At 35.0% G+C, this 22017-nt stretch overlaps 2 long non-coding RNA genes across 2 annotated transcripts in view; one reads left to right on the plus strand and one right to left on the minus strand.

Moving 5' to 3' along the window:
- The window catches only part of LOC119069048, a 67792-nt gene that overhangs the window by 21748 nt on the left and 24027 nt on the right, over positions 1-22017 (plus strand). The gene's annotated exons all lie outside the window — the stretch shown is intronic.
- On the minus strand, positions 15882-20120 carry LOC119069050. The gene is made up of 2 exons (XR_005086270.1): positions 20063-20120; positions 15882-16096 (listed from the first exon to the last, which is right to left on the minus strand). It is a non-coding gene; the product is annotated as an uncharacterized LOC119069050 (long non-coding RNA).

The raw sequence follows: 22017 nt of genomic DNA on the forward strand, positions 1-22017 counted from the left end.
TCTTGACACATCTGATTAGTTCTCTCTCACATGATATCGTAGTTATAAATCTGTCTTCGGCGGTGACGGTACCTCCATAGGGTATGCATGAAGAAGAAGAGTGATAAGTCTAATTCGTATTTTGCTCCGTAAAATTTAGAAAAATAAGAGTTAAAACCAATGTGAATAACCCAAGTCAGCGTTATCCAATATTTTAGTGCATGTTCAAGCTTGTGTATTTGAAGTTTCATCGTTTGCGCTGCATTTTGCTTAGGAAATTGAACTATAAAGTGCCGAATGCGAAACATAACCTCACCAGATCCGGTCAAAACATACAAATACACAAATTTGTACGGATTGCTGCAGTTACAATCGGATATACAAAGGCCACGACGGTAACATTGCTTGATGCTAAGTCACCTGCATCAGAAATGTGTTCTGTATTGTGCAGAGATTAAGTCACAATTACCTTTGTATCATTACGCGTTTGCACGCCTGCGTTAGCATCAAAAGAAGCCTGCTGATAAACCAACTTTCATTGGTCGACGAATTTTTGTGGGTAATGTTTTCCATTTGCTGTTTATAGACGATTCTCAGTCATCTTTTAATTAATTTTCCTTTTCATTTTCCATACGTAAAACCGAAACGAAAAACCGAACGATAAATTTGCAATTTCTATTGTGAGATTCCCGATTGTAAGAGCAACCTTATGTAAGTCCAAAACGAAAGACCAAATTTTATCCCGCTCTTCCATTCGTGTGAATCAACTAACTTAACTCTAACTGGTTTCTATAAATTGTGTAAGATCGAAACGTAAGACTATACCCGAAATTTTTGTTTTCAGAAATCTTCTTTCTGACTATTTCGGTTGCTTAGTGCCAGTCATGAAGCTGCGTGTGTATTACCAGAATGTTCAAGGTCTTAAGTCGAAGACCTACGAGTTCAGGTCTGGCGTCCTTTACAATGACTATGACGTTATAATATTGTGTGAGACGTGGCTGACTGATGATTATGATGATTCTGAGTTGTTCGATGATAGGTATATAGTGTACCGTCACGATCGAGACCGGCTGCTGACAGGAAAGAATGATGGTGGTGGATGTCTGATTGCCGTAAAGAGGGAGTACTACTCGATGAGGATCACTGATTGGGAACTTGAACAGGAAGACGTTTGGGTATCGTTAGACCAGCTCAATGGTAGCAAAGTTTACTTTAATGTTCGGTATGTCCCCTGCAGGAGTTCTTTTGATTTGCAGCAATTTAAGCGACCAGAGAGTCTCATCAAGCTCTACTATGCTTATGTACGCAGTAGGCTGGAGTACTGCAGCACTGTCTGGAATCCATATTATCATAAATACTGTGAGCAAATAGAAAGAGTCCAACGGAAATTTACACGAATGCTATATTATAAGTTCAACTGGCCTAAACAAGACTATCCGACAAGACTCAAACGGTTAAAAATGAAATCACTTGAAACTCGGAGACTGGAGTTGGATGAAATGGTTTTGTATAAGATCGTTCATGGTAAAATCGAAACTAATCTATCGTCACGGCTGTGTGTATCTCAACCGCAACGATTCACCCGTCAGAATGCTCATTACCTATTCTACCTACCAACACCCGCGTCGAATATTCAACTTAACTCTCCACTCCACCGTATGCAGAACCATCACAATGTCTATTTCAAGAGTCTGGATATTTTCAATTTGCCGTTTAATCAATTCAAGGCGGCTGTAAAGAGTGCGTATCAGTTCTAGAGAGTGACTGATGCCTCTAGTGATGGGATTTTTATCCTGTATTTTTGAAATTTTTTCTTTGTATTTTCTCCTTTGTATTTATTTGAACTTTTTTCTGATGTTAATTTATTTTTTTTAATTATGCTCTCTCGATCATTGTATAATTGGGCGATAGCCTGTACGTTCCTGATCGTTAAATAAATAAACATAAATAAACATAAATAAACAAAGGTGTAAGACAACTTATCCTGGCCTAAAGGAAAATTTTTGATAGAACATTTTCCAATATTTTCACGAATTTTCCTACGTTCTTCCAAATTTTCGCAAAAATATTTGTTGGGAAAATTTAGGAAAATATGGAAGATTCCAAGAAAATGCGGCAAATTTAAAAAAAAAATGTTTTTAAAAAAAAGACCTTGAAAATGTTTTAATTTTTAGCCCCGTACGAAGTACAAAGGGGCTTGTAGGATTACGATGCCGTGTGTAATTGATGGAATTCGAAGCAGACGGTAAGGGCAAAGTGTTTGCCTATGTTCATAGATGACGAATCTGCAATAAAAATTTTGTCTGTCCGTCTGTCCGTCTGTCCATCTGTCCGTCTGTCACGTCGATATCTTGAGTAAATCAAATCCGATTTCAAAAAAAAAAAAATTCTTTGAAAGATAGTCAAAAAAGTGAGGGTTAGTTCGAATATGGGCATATTCGGGTCGGCCCTTCGTGAGTGATTTAAGGTCTTTTGGTGATATTTATGGCAAAATAAACGATGGAAATGTAAATGACACGGCAAATGATAGGTATTGTCAATACCAATCCAGGAAAAAAAGTTTTTTGAAATCGGGTGAGTGGACCGTGAGTTAGGGCCTTAGAAGTGAAATGATACTAGGGCCCTATGTGTATTTTACATAGAACTCGAGTAAATTTCATTCGTTTTTTGTAATTTTTGTTTGATTTGGAAGGTAATCGAAGGCCGAATAGAATGTTGTTGAAAAAAAATTAAATTTGGATCCTGGGACTAAGGCCACTACTAGGGCCCTATGTGTATTTCACATAGAACTCGAGTAAATTTCATCCGTTTTTCGTAATTTTTTTTTCATTTGGAAGGTAATCAAAGGCCGAATAGAATGTAGTTGAAAAAAAATTTAAATTTGGATCCTGGGCCTAAGGCCGCTACTAGGGCCCTATTTGTATTTCACATATAACTCGAGTAAATTTCATCCGTTTTTCGTAATTTTTTTTTTCATTTGGAAGGTAATCAAAGGCCGAAGAAAATGTAGTTGAAAAAAAATTTAAATTTGGGTCCTCGGACTGAGGCCGATACTAGGCCCTTCAAAAAAATAAAATTTTAGGGCGATTTTAAATTTTTGTTTCATTTGAAAGGAACGTCGTACGGGGCTTCGTAATTGCGCTATGCGCAATTTGTAAGATGCACACATTACATAATAATTTTACTTTAACTACATTAACCGGCGCAATAGGCTTACGGTCAAAGTAGGGTGACAGACGCACTAGGGTCACGTACGCAATAGATATACGGGTTTGTACGGGGCTCAGTCGCAGCAAACGCTCCGACTGTTCTGATGGCTCGTTTTTCTTGAAATAATGTCAACTCTCTGAGCTCAACCAATCACAAGATATGTATTGTACTTAGAGGTGTGCACCGCCGATTTTACGCCGGCGCGCCGCCGATTTTTTGCTAAATTTTCGGCGCGCCGCCGCCGAAAAATAATAGCTCACGCCGCCGCCGCCGCCGATTGTATTTTCGTCGCGCCGAAATTTTATACGTTTAGTGCTTTCAGAAATTTTAATGGGCGACAATAAATATAAACTTAAATTGAAAAATCTATACAAAAGTGTGTGCCTGAGTACATGTACAAGGTTTTAGCAAATGTTTATCGCTCTTAATTTATAAGTCAGGTTTCTATATGCTGCTATGTTTCTATATGCGTAGAAAGGAGTTTTTTGTTAAAAATTTTTTGTTGAAACTTTGGGTTTTTCTTCTTACTTGCACTGTACGACGGTGATTTTGTTTCTGATGCTACGATACGGTTATCTTCGAAGTAGCTTTCTATAACGTATCCTATTTCCATCAATAGATGGCAAGTGTTTTATGCATATTTTTAAATACTTCTTCTTCTTCTTTTTCAGCCTGTTTCTATCCACTGCTGGATGTAGGCCTCTCCAACTTCTTTCCATTTCGTACGATCCATTGCCATTTGCTGCCAGTTTGTACCTGCAATATTCTTAATTCCGTTTGTTCATCTCTCTGGTGGTCTACCTATAGCTCGTCTTTTATATGGTCGCCATATAAATACTAGTCCAAAGAAAAAGTTGGCTGCTGTCTTGGGAAGGGTATCGATGGATACTACTGAGGATGGTCAGATCACGCTGGCCCGAGACCGCCATCGATACCCGAGGTCGAAACAGCATTTGTCTTTTCTGTATCCTCACTTAACGTGAACTCTTGGGTACGTTACTCTATTTTCTGTGCATATAAGAGGAAGAAGAAGGAGAACAAAATTCAGTGAATCAGTCAAAACTACTGTAATTGTAAAGTGGCAAACTTAAGACCTTATGTGGAATTTGGGTGGAAAATGGCGCAAATCACGTGTTTTAGGAATTTATAAAGTGGAAAATCTTTCCGGTTTCAAGTTTTTTCGTCAAAAAGACGAGACACGGGTATCTTTATTTTCAATTTTTAGCTGCTTTATTTAAAAAATTTGGGAAAAAAAAATCATTTTGGCGTAGTCTATGCACTTATTACTTATAAATTTAAGTTTATCTAAATCTCTTATTTGCGAAAACCGTCTACTACGATCTCACTCCTTCATCGAAGATGGACTAAAGGCAACGGGAACGGTTATTGCATAAATCGAAAGATAATAGTAGTGAGTTTGCGTAAATGACATAAATTATAAGTTGGAAATAAGAAGCCTGCAGAACATCTGGTATGAAGATGTGACTTAAAATTTCCAAATTATAATTTGACTTATAGCTTACATGTCATTTACGCAAACTCATTAATCATTCTTGGATTCATTAAATTAGATGTTTTCAAAATAATAGGTGATTGTACATTGTACACAATATAAAAGGTGAGATACGCCTCAGTTGATTCCCCTTGTATAAGTGGTTGATACTTCAGATTGCAAGATAGTAAGATTTCAGTGTTCGGAAAAATGATTGCGCACGCTTTTTCAAATGTTTTTGCATTATTTTCGAAAGTTTAGATTTTTTGTAAATTTATCGGCGCGCCGATCGGCGCACCGCCGCCGACTATAAATTTCTTCCGGCGCGCCACCGCCGATCCCTTACCAGTCGGCGCACCGCCGCCGACTATTTTAAGATCGGCGCACACCTCTAAGTACTTTTCACTTTACAACGCTATATTTGTGACGTGAGTTTTCAATTTATCAGAACTGCACAAAATACATTGCGGCTTTATAGTAGCGCTCAAGAACCTGCGAAAATTACACAATTTGCTAAGCAGAATAGCATTAATGGTGAAGGAATTCAATTATGCGACTTAGTTATGTGAGTAACACAAAAAAGAAATGAAAAACCTATTTCGACGTTTCAACAAAAAACCGAATACATCGGATGAGTGTTTGTGTGGGCATTGGACAGGGTAAAAAAATACTATGCACGGCGCATTCGTATTTTCAAAAATTTCAATTTTTGATCACGTGGATGCTTTGACACTTTAATATCATTGTCACCGACTGTAGACTCCTTAATTTCTTTTATATACAGACAGAACTAATATTGCAAAATTTGGTTTAGAACAGGCATGAGCGCCGACGGAGCAGAGGCGCCGACTTTGAATTCGTTCATGGGGGGCTCATGGGGGGCAAAGAGCACAAAATGATAAAAAAATTGTAAAAAACCCTAGGAATTTAAAGAAGTTTTGCATTGTCATGGGGGGCAATCGCCCCCCTCGCCCCCCTATACTCGGCGCCACTGCGACGGAGAAACCTCGGCGGCGGCTAGCCGAAAAAAATTTCTCGGCGGCGGCGAAAAAATCGGCTTGAGCCGGCTTAAAACGGCTCGGCTGGAGGTTCCTTTTAACTTTTTTTCAAAATAAAAACGTTTAGATAAATTCATGGAAAATGAACTAGTAAGCATGAAAATGAAATTGTACGGAAAGCGAAAATGTAGGTAGATTAGGTTGTTCAAAGTGCAAGTGGAACTGGTCTTGTTACAAGCAAGTCTCTAAGTCTAAGGTTCACTAACGCGTCAAGTTTTATTGCCTCAAATCTTGCATTAAATGGAAAATCATGCTCCAGTACACTCATTTAACTCATTAAGAAAATAGTTTTCGAGAAGAAATCGAAAGCTCACGAAAATCAAGTAAAAATTGAAAAGAAAAAAAATCGAGAAAATTCGCAAAGATCGATAAAGTTTTCTCAAATTTGTGAATTAACTGATTGTGCGCCTTCGGCTCGTTCCGCAAAGGTCATACTTGCCAAAACAACAAACTTAGAAGCGAGGATGTAATATACCATTCTGGAAAATTCATGAAAATTCAAGAAAATTTTCAAAATTTTCTTAATTTTGAAAAATAAATTCAAAAAGTACTTGAGCTGCTTAGGATCAACTTAGAATAAAGACTCACGGTGAATGAAAAGCGAATGCTTTCAGGAAGAAAAGCAGTTTAATGTGATCGTTCCGTTAATCATTTTTGTTGGTTATAATGTGTCAATAACCAATAAAAATTCTTATCGGAAAGCTAGGCAAAATTGTAAAATTCATGCTTTCACTTAATATCGAGAAAATCGCTTAACAGAGATAATTAAAATCTCTTTGAAATGTATCTGTGAACCATGTCAAAACTGTACGTTAATATTTAAATTACGTAATTGCGTTGTGCCTTTGTGTCTTCATTCAATGCCAAATGATTTTCTTTCACACGTTGTTCGATGTCTATGTATAGATAAACGACAAAATATCAAAAATACCCAAATCATAAATACTTTACATACACTTGATTTTCAGCATCCATTACCACGCAATTCCCAATTTTAACTTGATTAATGTCTACACTGTCTGCGTTTGATGATACTCCGACAAATTAATATCATTTCCAGGTATATGTGTCATAATCGCTAATTCGACTCTCATTTTCCTTTCATGGAAGTAATTTGGTTATGGCATATCGAATATTATATATAAATTTTGCGTTAAATAAATAAAATTTTTGGGTTCTTTTAAACTCATTGTCAAGCTCGAGGTTAATGCTTTTATTCCTCAGATATACATACTGATGAAAAGAGGGTCTCTCACGTATCAACAAGCACACATACATAATTCATATCTATAATTAAAATCGCAGTTTTTTTCCGTGTCCCATTTTCTCTTCGAATAAGATTTAAAAGGAAAAAACAACAACAACAACACGAGCAGATTGAATTCATTAGCCGCAAACTTAGCTGTACGAATTAATCTTCAAAACTAAGAAAATAAATTTTTCGGTTGTTATTTAAATGATGACAGATTGAAAATGTTGTATACACACCCCTCTCGTCTGGTGAAATCATAAAGGACTCTGACCATTGAACCTTTCAAACCATAAAACTTTCTATGAATATAAAACACAAAAGATTTTGTTTTTGTGAACGCTTTTTCCACATTGAATTTTCGGGAAAAGCGATGTAACAAAGCCAACAAATCCTTTTCATTAAATCTGTTCATATAAAAAAAGGAACAAAAAAAAACGAAGAACGAAAAAATATTAAGTGGTTTTACGAAATAAGTCTTATCATCAACGAATTATACATATTTAATTCGAGTCGTTAATTAGTCGTCGTTCACGGTTTGCATGTTAAAACTTTTAATTTAAACTGTTCAAGCATTCAAGTCATTTTTCGAGAGAATTGCTTTCCATATATTGCACGCACTCCGAGTAATAATTTGAGAAGATGTTCAATACACATAGTCTTTCACTTGCGGCAACATTGACTACACTGACTCGTTCGTTACACAAATGCTGACGTTCCATCAAGGCTCTCTAAAACGGTTTTTCGATAACGAACTAACAACCAATTCGTTGTTTTTATTGTATTTGTATAGAGAGATTTAAATCCAGTTCGTTGTAAAATTGGGACATTTTCTTTCGATATCCATTCCGTTTTTATTTACTTTGTCACGCCAACCGCACAAGTACATATTGCATCAAAGTAATGGAAATTGCAATAGACGGTTCTATTTACGCAGACGGATGTCAGATTCACATTAAAATCTCATTTTTACGATGGCAATTGAGCACCTGAGGCATTGTTTGAAAGGACAACCATATTTTTGTAGCGAGGAATTTTTCAAACTTTCGAAATTTTGGAGGAGAGCTCGATGTAGAGCGTTTTCCGGAAAAATAAAAATTGTAAATAGGAGCGAACTCAAAAAAAAAAGAAAATTTTCCTTTTACAAAAAGTTAGCCCGAAAATAGAAAATATTTCCTTTACATAAAGCGTTAGTTTCACGGAAAACAAACTTTGCACACATAATTCGCTCCCATTTCCAAAATTACGAAAATTAAAAAAAATGTATGGGCGCGACCTTGGATTTTTTCAGTTTTTCAATCAATGAGTGATGATGATACCTCTAGAGTACGAATCTCGAATGGTGTGAGATTCCTTTTTGTCACTAAACGTAGGATCTCGCTCTCCATGGGAATTCTTAGCATCACTCAAGATATTAGCACGGACAATGTGCTCATAGTGTCGAAGATGTACCCCTATGGTTCAATAATACGACGAAGTCTCCACGCGAACAAATGTCTAATTTCAGAACTTGAATCATTGTTACGACCACCACGACAATTATCGCAACGCTACACACTTTTCTTTTAGCGGTTAACTTGAATGGGACAAATGAATGAATGAATGCGTACTTCATTGCGCTCTACACATTTTTTTCTTCTTCGTACAATGAAAAATCAAAATTCTGAACATTTTGAATAAATTGAACTTTTAATTGGAATACAAAGGACTGTTATTCAGACGAAATAATGCCGACCAAAGTACATAATATACAATACAATGTAGTGTAGCGATTGTTATTTATCAGAACTTTTCATAGCATATTCTCCGATGGCAAAGCCCCAATATAAAGGTGTCAATAAATGATTGATTTCGCTGACTTTTCTTAAGATTTACGTTCTGGTTGGTATATTATAATAGGGAGATTGTTATTTTCACCCATAAGTTTACGTAGAACGTGGAAACTCAAAGTATCTAGAGAGTCAGCTCATAATTTTCGTCAAAAGTTTTACGTCAACTCATAACTGTAAGTGAAAATCGAAATCTCCCTAATCTCACGTAAAATCCATTTTCGGTTGTCGAAAGAAAAACTTTGTGCGATTTTTTTTTTGAATAGCTGAACAAAGAAAGGAACTGATTTTAGACTTTTATGGAAATTATCTGTCTCCACATGATGTAAAATTTAAATAAAGCCAAATCACGGTGCCATTTAACTTATGCGTTGTCATATAAAAATACATTTATTTTAAATATGCAGAAGATATCACTTTTTGAAGGAAATTTTATCAAATTACACAGCGTACGGCTGCGACTGATTTTTCCGTTTCTTTTTTTTTTTGATTTCGTAACACATTCGATCGATAATTCTAAGGGAAAAAAAAGTTTTTCCTACTTCATATTAAGCATTATTATTAAAATGTGTACCATTGAAAACCGAAAATGAGGTAGCGATAAAACGAGCTTAAGTTGTAGACATTCCACAAATGGGAGAATATATATTTACGGAAGGAGTTCAGAATATTGTAAGCACACCTTCCTATAGCTTTATGCGTTTTTTTTGGATCACGATACCGTTTTATAAATGGCTAGCGTAGCGATACAATGTTGGTTTAAAATAGGTGGTATACGAACAAGTGCATAAATTGCGCTTTTTATATAACAACTATAATATGAATGTCGTGAAGTTGGTAGCAATGTCTGAGATTTTTCTGTTGTTTCTGAAATAACAGGTTACTTAGAATAAGATCTTTTGTGTATATGAAACAAAGACTCGTCAAATTTTACTGCCCTCGTGAGTGCCTTAACCTGTTCTCTGAGAACCTAATATTTTCTGAAGAGTTGGAAAAGGCCCCACCTGTTAGGTCAAGTCCCTTGACTGACTAAATTTTTCAATAATTGCAGTTTCAGTTTTCTCACTATTTGTCTTCCAGTTTGTATGGGCAGACCATACCTGGTTTGAAACTTACCTTCAAAATTCACTCTTCTGAACTAAGACCGAATGAAATTATAAGACAATATTTTCAAGTCTGCGATTTCTAAAAAAAACCTCTCGAAGGATCGTGTTATCAATTTATGTAAAAAAAAACCTTTTTTGGGAAGTACCGAATTAGACCACAAATTCTGAATTTTATTACTCTACCGTTGGGAATTACTCAAGTTGCGCAAGTTGATTTTTCTATTAGCACTCGTCCTTACTTACGATTTTGTGCAATTTGATGCACCAAAGACTATTTTTTGCACCGAACTGAATTTGTTAGTGCTACAAAACTACAGCCGAAAGATTGTCTAGTATTCCATACAGAATCTTTTAATTCGTCTGTTTAACCTTTCATAGACGGCAAGAATATCAGAAGTTTTACTATCGGATCTATTACTTCATTTGAATATTTTCAGCAAATGGAAATAAAATCTTAAACAAAAAAGCTTGTCGATTATCGATGATAGCCAGCAGTAATTGGTTCACACAAGATGAGATAAAAATCATAATTTAAAAATGGAATTAAAATTTTACAGTAATGTAAGTAAGTTGTTGAACCAGTCCCTATTTTGAAGGTCTATTTGAGTATACTTTGATCAATTATGTTAACAATTTTGAAGTGAAAGTTCAAGATTCAGCCAACCCCTTACGAACTCTGTCGAAATGGAATTTAATCTACCTCTGCGTTTAAGCAATGTTGTTTGTGGTTGTAATTCAATCTGAATGAAAACATTTCCACAGCACAATGAAAATCACTACAGTCTGAAAATCAATCGTCAATAATAACTCTCTGAATAACTGAAATTTCAGATTTTGTTGCACATTTACTTAATTACACACTCTAATCATACCAATCAATTTCGATGAGACTCAACCTTCCATTTGATGTATGACTGCTATCATTATACCTACGATGAACATGGGGATAATATTTGGAACATAATGATTATTCATAGTTTCTGAATGTGTCGTTTACGATGTGAACAGTCGGTCGTTTTTCTTTTTCGGTTTGAGCTCGAGGGCGGCTAGCAACGCTATGAAAACAAACCAAAAAAACAAAAAAAAATCGTCCAAAAGTTCATCTGATAAAATTAATCGTCCATTTTATCCATCGAAAATTTAGTTAATCTTAATAAATTAGGCAGGCAGTCAATACAAATCAGTAATTATATATTTTTGATGTTATTAACGTTGTTGTTATACCAGCAGAGAGTTTGTAGTTTGTTTGTTTATGTATGCCTCTAACATGATTTACGATCTTAAAAAGTTGTATGTTCCAGTTCCAAAATAGTATATGACCGGCGAAAAAAAAATCGAAACAAAGAAATAAACTAGAAATGCTCAGACATTTTTCCAAATTGAATTACATCGTGGATAAGTTCATCATGGTTCGGCAGGAATATCCAATTAAATGGGATTACACGTAACCCACAGTTAACGTTGCCTGTGATATTTTATTTTATTTTTTCTGGTTCTCTCTCTGTGTGTAGTAATTTCGGAGACACGCAAATTGGCAAGCCTAATGAAATCGACGTTAACAAATTTCTAACAATTAAATGTGGATAAAATCTCTTCGAATTTAAAATTAGAATTGATTCTCTTACCGTATGATTAAATGATTAATAAAATGGTTTAGGACAGCATTTCAATCAGCAAAACGAATGTTGTGTCTCTCTTTTCAAAGTTTTTTTTTTGGTTTTATCGTGGACAAAAAAACATAACGCCTAGTGTGCCATTGATCCGTAGTGCTTTCACAGTGTTTACACACGGAAAATATACACAGGTGGATGGAAAAATGTGGAATATATTTTAATAGTACAGTGTGAACCTTGTCGGTTGCGATTAACAACATTATCCTCTTGTTGTCTATATATGCATGATACAACAAAGGTAACCAAAGTTTCACAATAACTGCGATATTTTACCGTAGCTCCACATTTATCTGATAATAGACATTCTATGTGTTAACGAAAAAAATGGGACGTAGGCATGCATGGCAAACAATTTTTTTTTATCATATATATATTTAAGGACCATTCATCCATATAAATAACACCAGCAAGAATATTTTACTGTCAACAAAACGATATCAATTAAAACTTCTATTTATATGAACTGTTTTGTCGTTGCCATGAATATATTTAGCAATTAGCTGGGATCAGATTAGTGCGAGGACTTTTATTTTTGGAAAGAAACGAGGAAGATGTTGCTGAGAAATTATAAATGGGAGTCAAAACCAATATTTCATTCGAGTCTTGGCCAATCAAGAATGTGACAATGATGTTTGAGAAAATCGTATTTTACCAACCAGTCAAATCTACGATAGTCGTGGTACTTATTTATCAATTCGTAATTTAGACAATTTATCAATGAAGTAATAGATTCGATATACTGTCTGCGATAGATTAATATATCCGACGGATATTATCCGTAGGACATTTGCGAAATAATTTGTTAATTTAATGGAACTGTTGAAGACTGAGAGCTCCATCGGCACAGTTGATAATTTATTAAATAAATTTGAGCAAAAATTGTTTTAACAAAATAGAAATTCACTAGGCCAGACATATCCATTGCCTTCTGCTCAGGCTATAAACTGTTTACTAGCCAAAATAAAAATTCGGATGCAGGTAGGTAATGTCCTATTTTTTGTGTGACATTTTATGTCTTTTGCAACAGATTCATTTGTCTCCCGACCGATTCATGAATACACTCTCATCGTATACCGTAATAGCATATTTCAACATAGACCAATACACACAAGGTGTGTACGTATACCGAGGACGCAGCACGAGTGTGTTCTTGACTTTTTGAAACACATTTTACTCTAATAGGCGAGAGTGAGTTGGTGCACATACAGCGGAATTGTTCCTAACACCAATACACTCTCGTAGTATACAGTAAAATTTATGAACAGCCTCCAATGTTCCTGCACCTTAGTAATACATTTTCGTCGAGGATGAAATGAATTTTTATAGTCGAAGCTACAATTTACAATTTTGTACACAGTCATTGAAAGTAATTCAAGAAATATAATCTGGTATAAAACCGAATTAGAAGTGTAATCGTGAGCAAAGCAAAATCTACGAAATCAAAATGTAAAAAATTTATCTAACGCTTAACACGAAGCTGAAACGTTGACTCTCGGTACGGGTGTGTGATGCGTGATTTGGTTTATCCTAAACTAAATCACGTTACGACTGTGGCAATTTTTAATTTCTTTATATCAAAAAACCGTCAGACTTCAATATTATTTCCATTCTTTCTGTGTATTACACATGGCGAGGCATTACTGGAAAAATCGAGTTACTTCAAGGGTAACACGAAATTTCATTTTTGACATATAACTTTCTGCTGGTTATACATCCACGTTGTAAGAAAACGTCTTGATCATCTTGACGCGAGGTTTTCCTCTTCTTCTTCTTCTTCATTTTTGTGTATAGAATTACCCATTTATTTCGGAATACATACAAAAATATTCGAAATATTATCACGTATCACCTTAATATCTGAATTTTAGGTTCGTTGAACAGACAACGTTTGTGTATTTTATGCTAGTGTACTTGTCTATTTAGAAAAAGGTATTTTTGTGCACGCCTAATTTGGACGTTACCTCTCACCAACATTTATATAAATTTGCAGAAAAAAAAAGTTCTTTTCTTTTTCTTTTATATTCAGACTACTTTTCAAGCCCTAATCTCAATTTGTCGATCTGAATTTCATCTCGAATATTGTATAGACATATGTCGCATATGATTGAATAAAACAAACAAAAAAAAATGACAAAAAATAATTCTATTTATTTTAATGCTATTAGGTGCCTCTTATTTGTAACATGAAAGCGTGTGTGTGTGCCGTGTATTAAAGATTCGAGGATTTTCTGTGGAATTCTACTTATATTAGATGACATTTTGTGAAAATAAATAAATTTTTTACTCGGGATGTGTGTTATATTCGCTGGTATATGCTGATTTTGATATTATGTTGTCAACCAATTTTATAGGATTTGGTTTCAATGCGCTTACAGAAGGTATACTGTAAAAAAAATCGCCCTATCTTTCGTTAGGTCTGCTTTTCGATAGGTAGGTAAGATAAATATCCAAAAGTGATCCTATTCTGTCATATATTTACCGTACCCATCAATCGGATATTTATTAATTCGTCGATCGTGTAAACGGTTTTTACATGACAGTAAGACAATAATGTTGTTACGCCATTCGTAAGCGAATGCTTGAATATTTTCGTCATCATTGATTCAGGGTTGATAGTGAAATCAGATGTTAACAGGGAAGGGGGAGGGGGTATACCAAATATCTCTGATATAATCTTATAGAATGACATTTACAAAATACAACGGAAGGTAGTGGAAATACTTTCGGTTGACACGTTTCGTAGAAGGAAAGTGATCCTAGAACTTTCCGCTGCATTTAGGATAAGGTAAATCCAATTTTGTTCAAGGAAAATATTTTTGGTCGTTTTGTTTTTGGTTAAAACTTTACTGTAATTTTACGAATGACTGCAAAAAAAAAACAAAAATTTCGCACAACGACGGAGACGGACATTTTAAATCTCAGAAAAGAATTCTTCTACTTATGCACACATGGTGCAACATGCATTATTCACCATTATTTCTCTGATGCACCAAATAGCTTTTCGAAATTATAATATTTTTGCGCAAAAAAGCCACAATAAAAATGTTCTGCTCAGAATAATGTTAAAACGCGAAGTAGGACGCCTTTAAAACTTATCATTAAACTTTTCGATTGTGCTGATAGAATACAGTAAAAGTATATATAAATACGACTCTAACCCACTCTACCGCTTATGAATGTTAAATTTATCGCGGTGGTTTCAGACACGACAAGTTGGTTTTCAACTTTATGCTTTATTGCGCTCATTTTTGGGGAAATGTTTTTCGTTTATTTATTTATTAACCCGAAATAAAATTACTTACCGTCAAGTGCGGAACGCTTCACAGACCACTATTTTGCATCATATATGCAAATTGTAGATCTGTTGCCGATGAAGTTTTCAACAAATTCGAAATTTATTTCCTCTATTTGAGAAAATTTCACAGGAACTTTGTAAAAAGCGTAAGTTTTGCCGTTGTTAGGAATACTGTTATTGTCACATGTGCGATGCGAAAATCCTATGGTTTATCCCCACTGAAGCCTTCACTAAACACTGTTTTTCTGCCGCTCTCAGAGATGACATTTCAGCGTGGATAAAATTGTAATTCCCTCTCTTATCATTACCGTTGTATTCACTCCGCAATTACCTGATATATCGTGCACTTTAATTTTTTTATTGATATTAGCAGAGGGCAGCCCCGTCATAAGAAATCACATAATATTAAAATCGAGTGTACGGCAAACGTTTTTGGTTTAAGTTTGTATTTGTGAGTTAGCCTAGAGTCTCACCTTTCCAACGATACCAAATATGCTGTGTTTCAACATGGCCAAGTAACTTTCTTGCGGAATTAAGGGCTAACTCAGCAATACAAATTTAGAGCAAAAAAAAACATAGCTAACGCCGACCCGTACGAAACACCTATTCGTATCAAAAGCCTTTATTGTGAAACTCTTTATTTCTCTTACTTAAAATCACTTACATTATCCACTCTTTGCCTTGTTATCATATACAAAAAATTGCTAGAGGCAATATCGACAGTCCCGTACGAAGTCAAATTTCATAAATTCCTATTTAAACAGCTATATACCGCTATATTTACCTATATTTTCCTATAAATAAACATTTCACAGATGAATATGCTATTATATAGCTCTATATGCCTGTATATAGCTCAACATAGATGTATATAATTGTATATAGATGTCCATATATGAAATGCCTGAAGCACCCCACACACATAACTAATTGCTTCTATGTCAACAGAAACTCTCTAAGTACAATTTTTCCCACTTTAAATCACTTTTAATAAAATCCAATATGGCCGTCGGCAGCCATTTTGTTAGGAGACAGGAAATAGTACAGACGCTTTGCATTCGTTAATAACTTTCAAACAAACAAAAAAATCATGAAATTCGGTCAAAATTTACTCGAGATATTGACAAAATACTCCACGTTCACTGTACGGCAGAGTAGCCAGATAAGAGCTCACTCCAAGACACCCAGCTCACGCTCTGGTGAACCTGATTTCATAAAAAAAATCCTGATTGGTACGGTCAATACCTACCTAATAAAGCGAAAACAGACGAAATTTGTTCAAATTTGTGCGCCCTATTTGGGCAAGCAGTTTTTGCTTGTAGGTCCGGCTTTTGAACATATTTCGTTTGTTTTCGCTTTATCGATAGGTATTGACAGTACCAATCAGGGAAAAGAAAGTTTATGAAACTGTGCTCATCGGAGCGTGAGCTGGGTCTCATGGAGTGAGCTCGGCCGCACAGTGAACGTGGAGTATTTTGTCAATATCTCGAGTAAATTTTGACCGAATTTCATGATTTTTTTTTTGTTTGAAAGGTATTAACGAATGTAAAGTGCATGTACTATTTCCGGTCTCCCAACAAAATGGCTGCCGGCAGTATATTGGATTTTAGTAAAAGTGATATATCTTTGGAAAAATGGTACTTAGATAGTTTCTGTTATCGTAGAAGTAACTGGTTATGTGTATGTGGCGTTTCAGGCATTCCATATATGGACATCTATATTTAACTACATACAGCTATATTGAGCTATATATAGGCATATAGAGCTATATAATAGCATATTCCTCTGTGAAATGTTTATTTACAGTGAAATATAGGTAAATATAGCGGTATATAGCTGTTTAAATAGGAATTTATGAAATTTGACTTCGTACGGGGCTGTCTATATTGACTCCGGCAATTTATTTGTATATGATAACAAGTCAAAGAGTGGATAATGTAAGTGATTTTAAAGGGCGAAAAGCTTTTCAGTAGAGAAGAATATGAAGTAAGAGAAATGAAGAGTTCCACATTAAAGGCGTTTGCTATGTTTTTTTCACTGATTTGGCATCTATGTACCACCACAATAGGTTTCCACTTACTCAGGGAGTCCAATTTGACGTGTTACAAACGTATGCGTAAACCTATAAGACCCCAGTACTTCGTACGGGTCTAAAAACTTTGACACAGGTTCTAAACAAAAAAAAAATCGGCTATCCCAAAATTTTGCCGTACGCTCGATTTTAATAATATGTGATTCTTAATCCCTCTACAAATATCAGTTAAAAATTTAATGTGCACGACGTATCAGGTGTGGACATTTTCAAGCTCACCGTAAAGTATGTGTTATTATTTAAAACAAAACATCGTAAGCCAATTCGAAACGGATCAATTTATTTTTTCTTATAATTCGCTAACATGTGACAAGACATTTTCTGCATTAAACTATTCATATGGAACCCGATTTTTCGTTTCTTACAAATGACATAAATCAACCATAACCAACGTTGCCGTAATATCCACTTTGAGAGCGTGTATAGTAAATATTAATTTTTCAATATTCAATTTGCTTGCGTAATGAAAATCGTATTTCTAACTTTATGTAAATGAAAGCTTTGTGTGCACTTGGTTTCGCCTCGAATTGACAACTCTCGTCGTATTTTCCTTTTGTTCTTTTTTTTTAAGTAAGCTGTTAAGCTCTGATATTAAAATCGTAAAGTGAATGCTATATAGAACGGTACAGCCTTCAATTCAACTCTGAATGAAAATGCATTTTTATAGAGACATGTAGAAAATAGTATTAACAACTGAAAATCTCGTTTATTCAGTTGTAAATAAAGGAGATTATATTCTGCTTTGCATAAATATACTTTGGATCGAGCTGTAGGTTTATTTCTTTCGTTCGTTTGCTGTTACGAACTTATTATTTCGTTTAACATTAGAAAAAGTAAAATTGCATTGGATATGAACCATTCAGTTTGAAAGAGATTCGAAAAAATTGGCTAATTGATATTTAACGTATAGTCACCCTTTTCGTTGCGCATTATTTCCCAATTTATTAGACGAAATCGATGCCCATAAACGAGGTGATTATACACACATATTTACAACTAAATTATTATGTGCATATTAAATCCTTCGCTGTGCAAACAATAGTTTACGTATGCTATCCGAAAACATACAAAATAAATGGAATCATACGGATAAAGTCAAAATACCAACCATAATATTACACTTGCTCAAACAAAAGCTCACACTCTGAATGTTTGTTCTACAGGTCGTGAGCTTGAGATGGTCTTGAAAAATACACTCGTCAATATACATACATATTTGTACACACAATAGCAGATTATATACACATAAATGCCTATAGAGAAGGTACAAATAATAAATTTCATCTGAGCATACGGAAAATACACATAGTTTTCGTACGGCAAAAATAACAAAACCATCACGCACAAGCTCTTGATGAAGAGAAAGGAAGAAGTTGAAAACAGCTAAAAAGGGTAGAATGTTTAATCTACGATGATGATGTAAAAACCAAGTGAAATTTAATTGTATATGAAAACAAACTGACGTATAAAACAGTAAGCACTATTGTGGTTAATTGTAGGCACATTGAGTTTGTTCAGATCAGGTTGTCACAAAGAGTTTCGGTATGTATAAGGATATATAATATTTCACCATACTCATTTGATAAACGAAACTTGTGGCTTCAGCATCATGACCGATTTTCGGAAATATTGTTTGCTAATTACCAGAAATTACCAAACTTGCTTCTGGTAATTTTTAGTAAACAAATTTCACTAAAATAGTCCTCTGGCAGCGTTCATCTCAAATGACAAAAAAAAATTATTTTCCCCCCAATTTGTGTTAAACATTTAAGATAATCCGTACCGCCCACACATTCGTAACCGATTCCATCAACACAGCATACATATCGGTACAATTTCATCGAAACGGCTAATTCATAGGAGGATAAGAATCTAACGTAACCGAATTTGACTAGTGATTTTTTTACACACCGTTTTTACGATTGAAATGTGTTCGCGAACAGAGTTCTGTGTACGTACAGTTTATTGACAACCATATTCTTGGGTAGCAAGAACGACAAAAAAAAAACATAGCTAACGCCGACCCGTACGAAACACCTATTCGTATCAAAAGCCTTTAGTGTGAAACTCTTTATTTCTCTTACTTCATACTCGTCTCTACTGAAAAGCTGTTCGCCCTTTGAAATCACTTACATTATCCACTCTTTGCCTTGTTATCATATACAAAAAATTGCTAGAGGCAATATCGACAGTCCCGTACGAAGTCAGCTTTCATAAATTCCTATTTAAATTGCTATATTTACCTATATTTTACTATAAATAAACATTTCACAGATGAATATGCTATTATATAGCTCACGGGATGGCTCAGTGGTTACGTACTAGCCTTCCACCAAAATGATCCGGGTTCGATTCCCGTGACAGACAAATTCCGCATGGAATTTTTCTAGCGATTATATCGCATTGGTAACGTCCTTAGTTCACTCAAGCTTCATAATTTGGGTAGTTGCGGTGTGTTTGGTGGCTGCAACGATGTACACACTGAATGAATCGTATGACGTAACCCAAATACGATGAATTTGTGTACATATGCCTAGCCTACATTAAGGCGAGATATCAATTTCGCACCTAACTTTCCTCAGAGAGTAATTACATACTTCGAGGCGTGGTTCGGAAGTCACGTAAAGCCGGTGGTCCAGACTGAACTTGTTATTGGCTGTAAAAGGCTGTTAGAACGGTCTCAAAACTAACAAATAATTATTCTGAGTAAATAATTATATGCCTGTATATAGCTCAACATAGATGTATATAGTTGTATATAGATGTCCATATATGGAATGCCTGAAGCACCCCACAAACATAACCAATTACTTCTATGTCAACAGAAACTGTCTAAGTACAATTTTTCCCACTTTATATCACTTTTAATAAAATCCAATATGGCCGCCGGCAGCCATTTTAGGAGACCGGAAATAAAACCGACGCTTTACATTCGTTAATACCTTTCAAACAAAAAAACAAATCATGAAATTCGGTCAAAATTTACTGGAGATATTGACAAAATACTCCACGTTCACTGTACGGCCGAGTAGCCAGATATGAGCTCACTCCAAGAGACTCAGCTCACGCTTTGGTGAACATAGTTTCATAAACTTTTTTTCCCTGATTGGTACGATCAATACCTATCTAATAAAGCGAAAACAGACGAAATATGTTCAAATTGGGCCGACCTACAAGCAAAAACTCACGAGTCGGTCATCCGATTTCTATAAACTTTCTTTTGTCGATCGGTATTGTAAATCACTCATCTTCGAATTTAGTTAAAAAAAATAATTTTAGAAATCGGATGTGTTTTACTCAAGTTAGAGAACGGACGGACAGACGGACATTTTTTTTTTCACTGATTTGGCATCTATCGACAACCACAATAGGTTTCCCCTTACTCAGGGGGTCCAATTCGACGTGTTACAAACGTATGCGTAAACCTGTAAGACCCCAGTACTTCGTACGGGTTTAAACACACATACAGTATGTACTACACAGTTATACCACCATTCACTCATCCATTAAAGTTAACGCAGAATGGTACCACACGTTTACATACAGAAGTCGTGTTTTCATCCATATCCTCCTCCTGAAAGCCATATATATATTCACTCACTCACATGAAACTCCACAAAAGATATTTTACGGTTATACAAGAGATATATATCTTGAAGTATAAAACCAAAAGCTATTGTTTCCTTTAACTGTGTAGGATGGTATTCAGAACACGTTTTTCGAATGAATAGGTAAAGCGTTCAAACATAAACTAACTAAGGTGTGAGTGTATATCCCACGGAAATCATTTGAAATATTTTTTTTCTCTTCTTTCCCGAGTCATTCTCGAATTAAGCGCAATTGTAATTTTAAACACAGTTCCCTACCAACATCTTAACATATTTATTATACAAAACTCATTGCCAAACCGAGCACATCACGATTCGTACAGTAATCCGTATACTCCCGTATACACATTTTTACAGCAGCTCATCATAAAAGAAAAATCAGTCTAAATATCTTGCTACTCAAATTGAATAAATTAACCAAATTTCATATTTGCCATATAAGTATATCAATGGTTACTACAAAGACTAATGTCTTGTTGTGTCTGTTGACACTATGGTTTTCTATTAATAAAAAAGACGAAAAAGTTCGCTTAATAAAAACAACGTTTTCCCATTTTATTAATACGACACAGGCATACCATGATGGCATACCTCATTGGGATTTAAAGAAGGAGACGAAAAAAAATCCGTTTAGTATTTTTTTTTTCGTTGTATAAGCTTACCTTTTACATTTGTTGTTCCTTCTGTTGAGCTATTTTTGTTTATTTTGCCATTTAACACACCGAAAGAAAAGCCCTAATGTCTCCACCAATCTCAAATCGAAACGATTGCATTATTGGACGTTTTTTTTTGGGTGTAGGGCGTTTTAAATCCTCGAGAATGGAAACAGAAATGAAATTTGATGTTGTGTGGATTTGTATTCATTAAAATTGAACGCTTTCGCTTGATTGATGAAAAGTGGCCGGAATAACAAATTTACCCCATCAGCATGTACCGTTCGTTTCGTTTGTCTTTATTATGTCGTTTTAAGTGAACTCATTATATCCGGATAAAGACAGCAATAACAGCAGACACCACGGATTTCGTTTTGTTTATCAAGCAGTTATAGCTGTCGTTAAATTTCATTTTGATTTAAATTAAAAACTATTTTTAACGTACAATCATGAACACCTAAAAGTGCCACCGTCTTATCTATCTACTATTTTCATTAGTCCACTTTGTTTCGCACATTTTCACATTGGATTTCTCGCAAGACATGAATGTGTGTAACAGTGGAACAAATAAGAGTTAGGTGCTCATGAGCGTACTTGAGTGTACTTTCACAGCTATTAGGAAGAGGTGTTCCGCATCTTTTACCTGTTACTTGATTATTTTTTTAAAATCTATGAAAAAACCAAGACATCTGCCGCCACAGTGTGCCAAAATAAACTAAATGACCTGTAAGATTGAAGCATATTATATTCTAATGGCAATATCAGCTTATTTG

This window comes from Bradysia coprophila, assembly GCF_014529535.1.
Source record: "Bradysia coprophila strain Holo2 chromosome X unlocalized genomic scaffold, BU_Bcop_v1 contig_26, whole genome shotgun sequence".
In the NCBI taxonomy this organism is placed as follows: Eukaryota; Metazoa; Arthropoda; class Insecta; order Diptera; family Sciaridae; genus Bradysia; species Bradysia coprophila.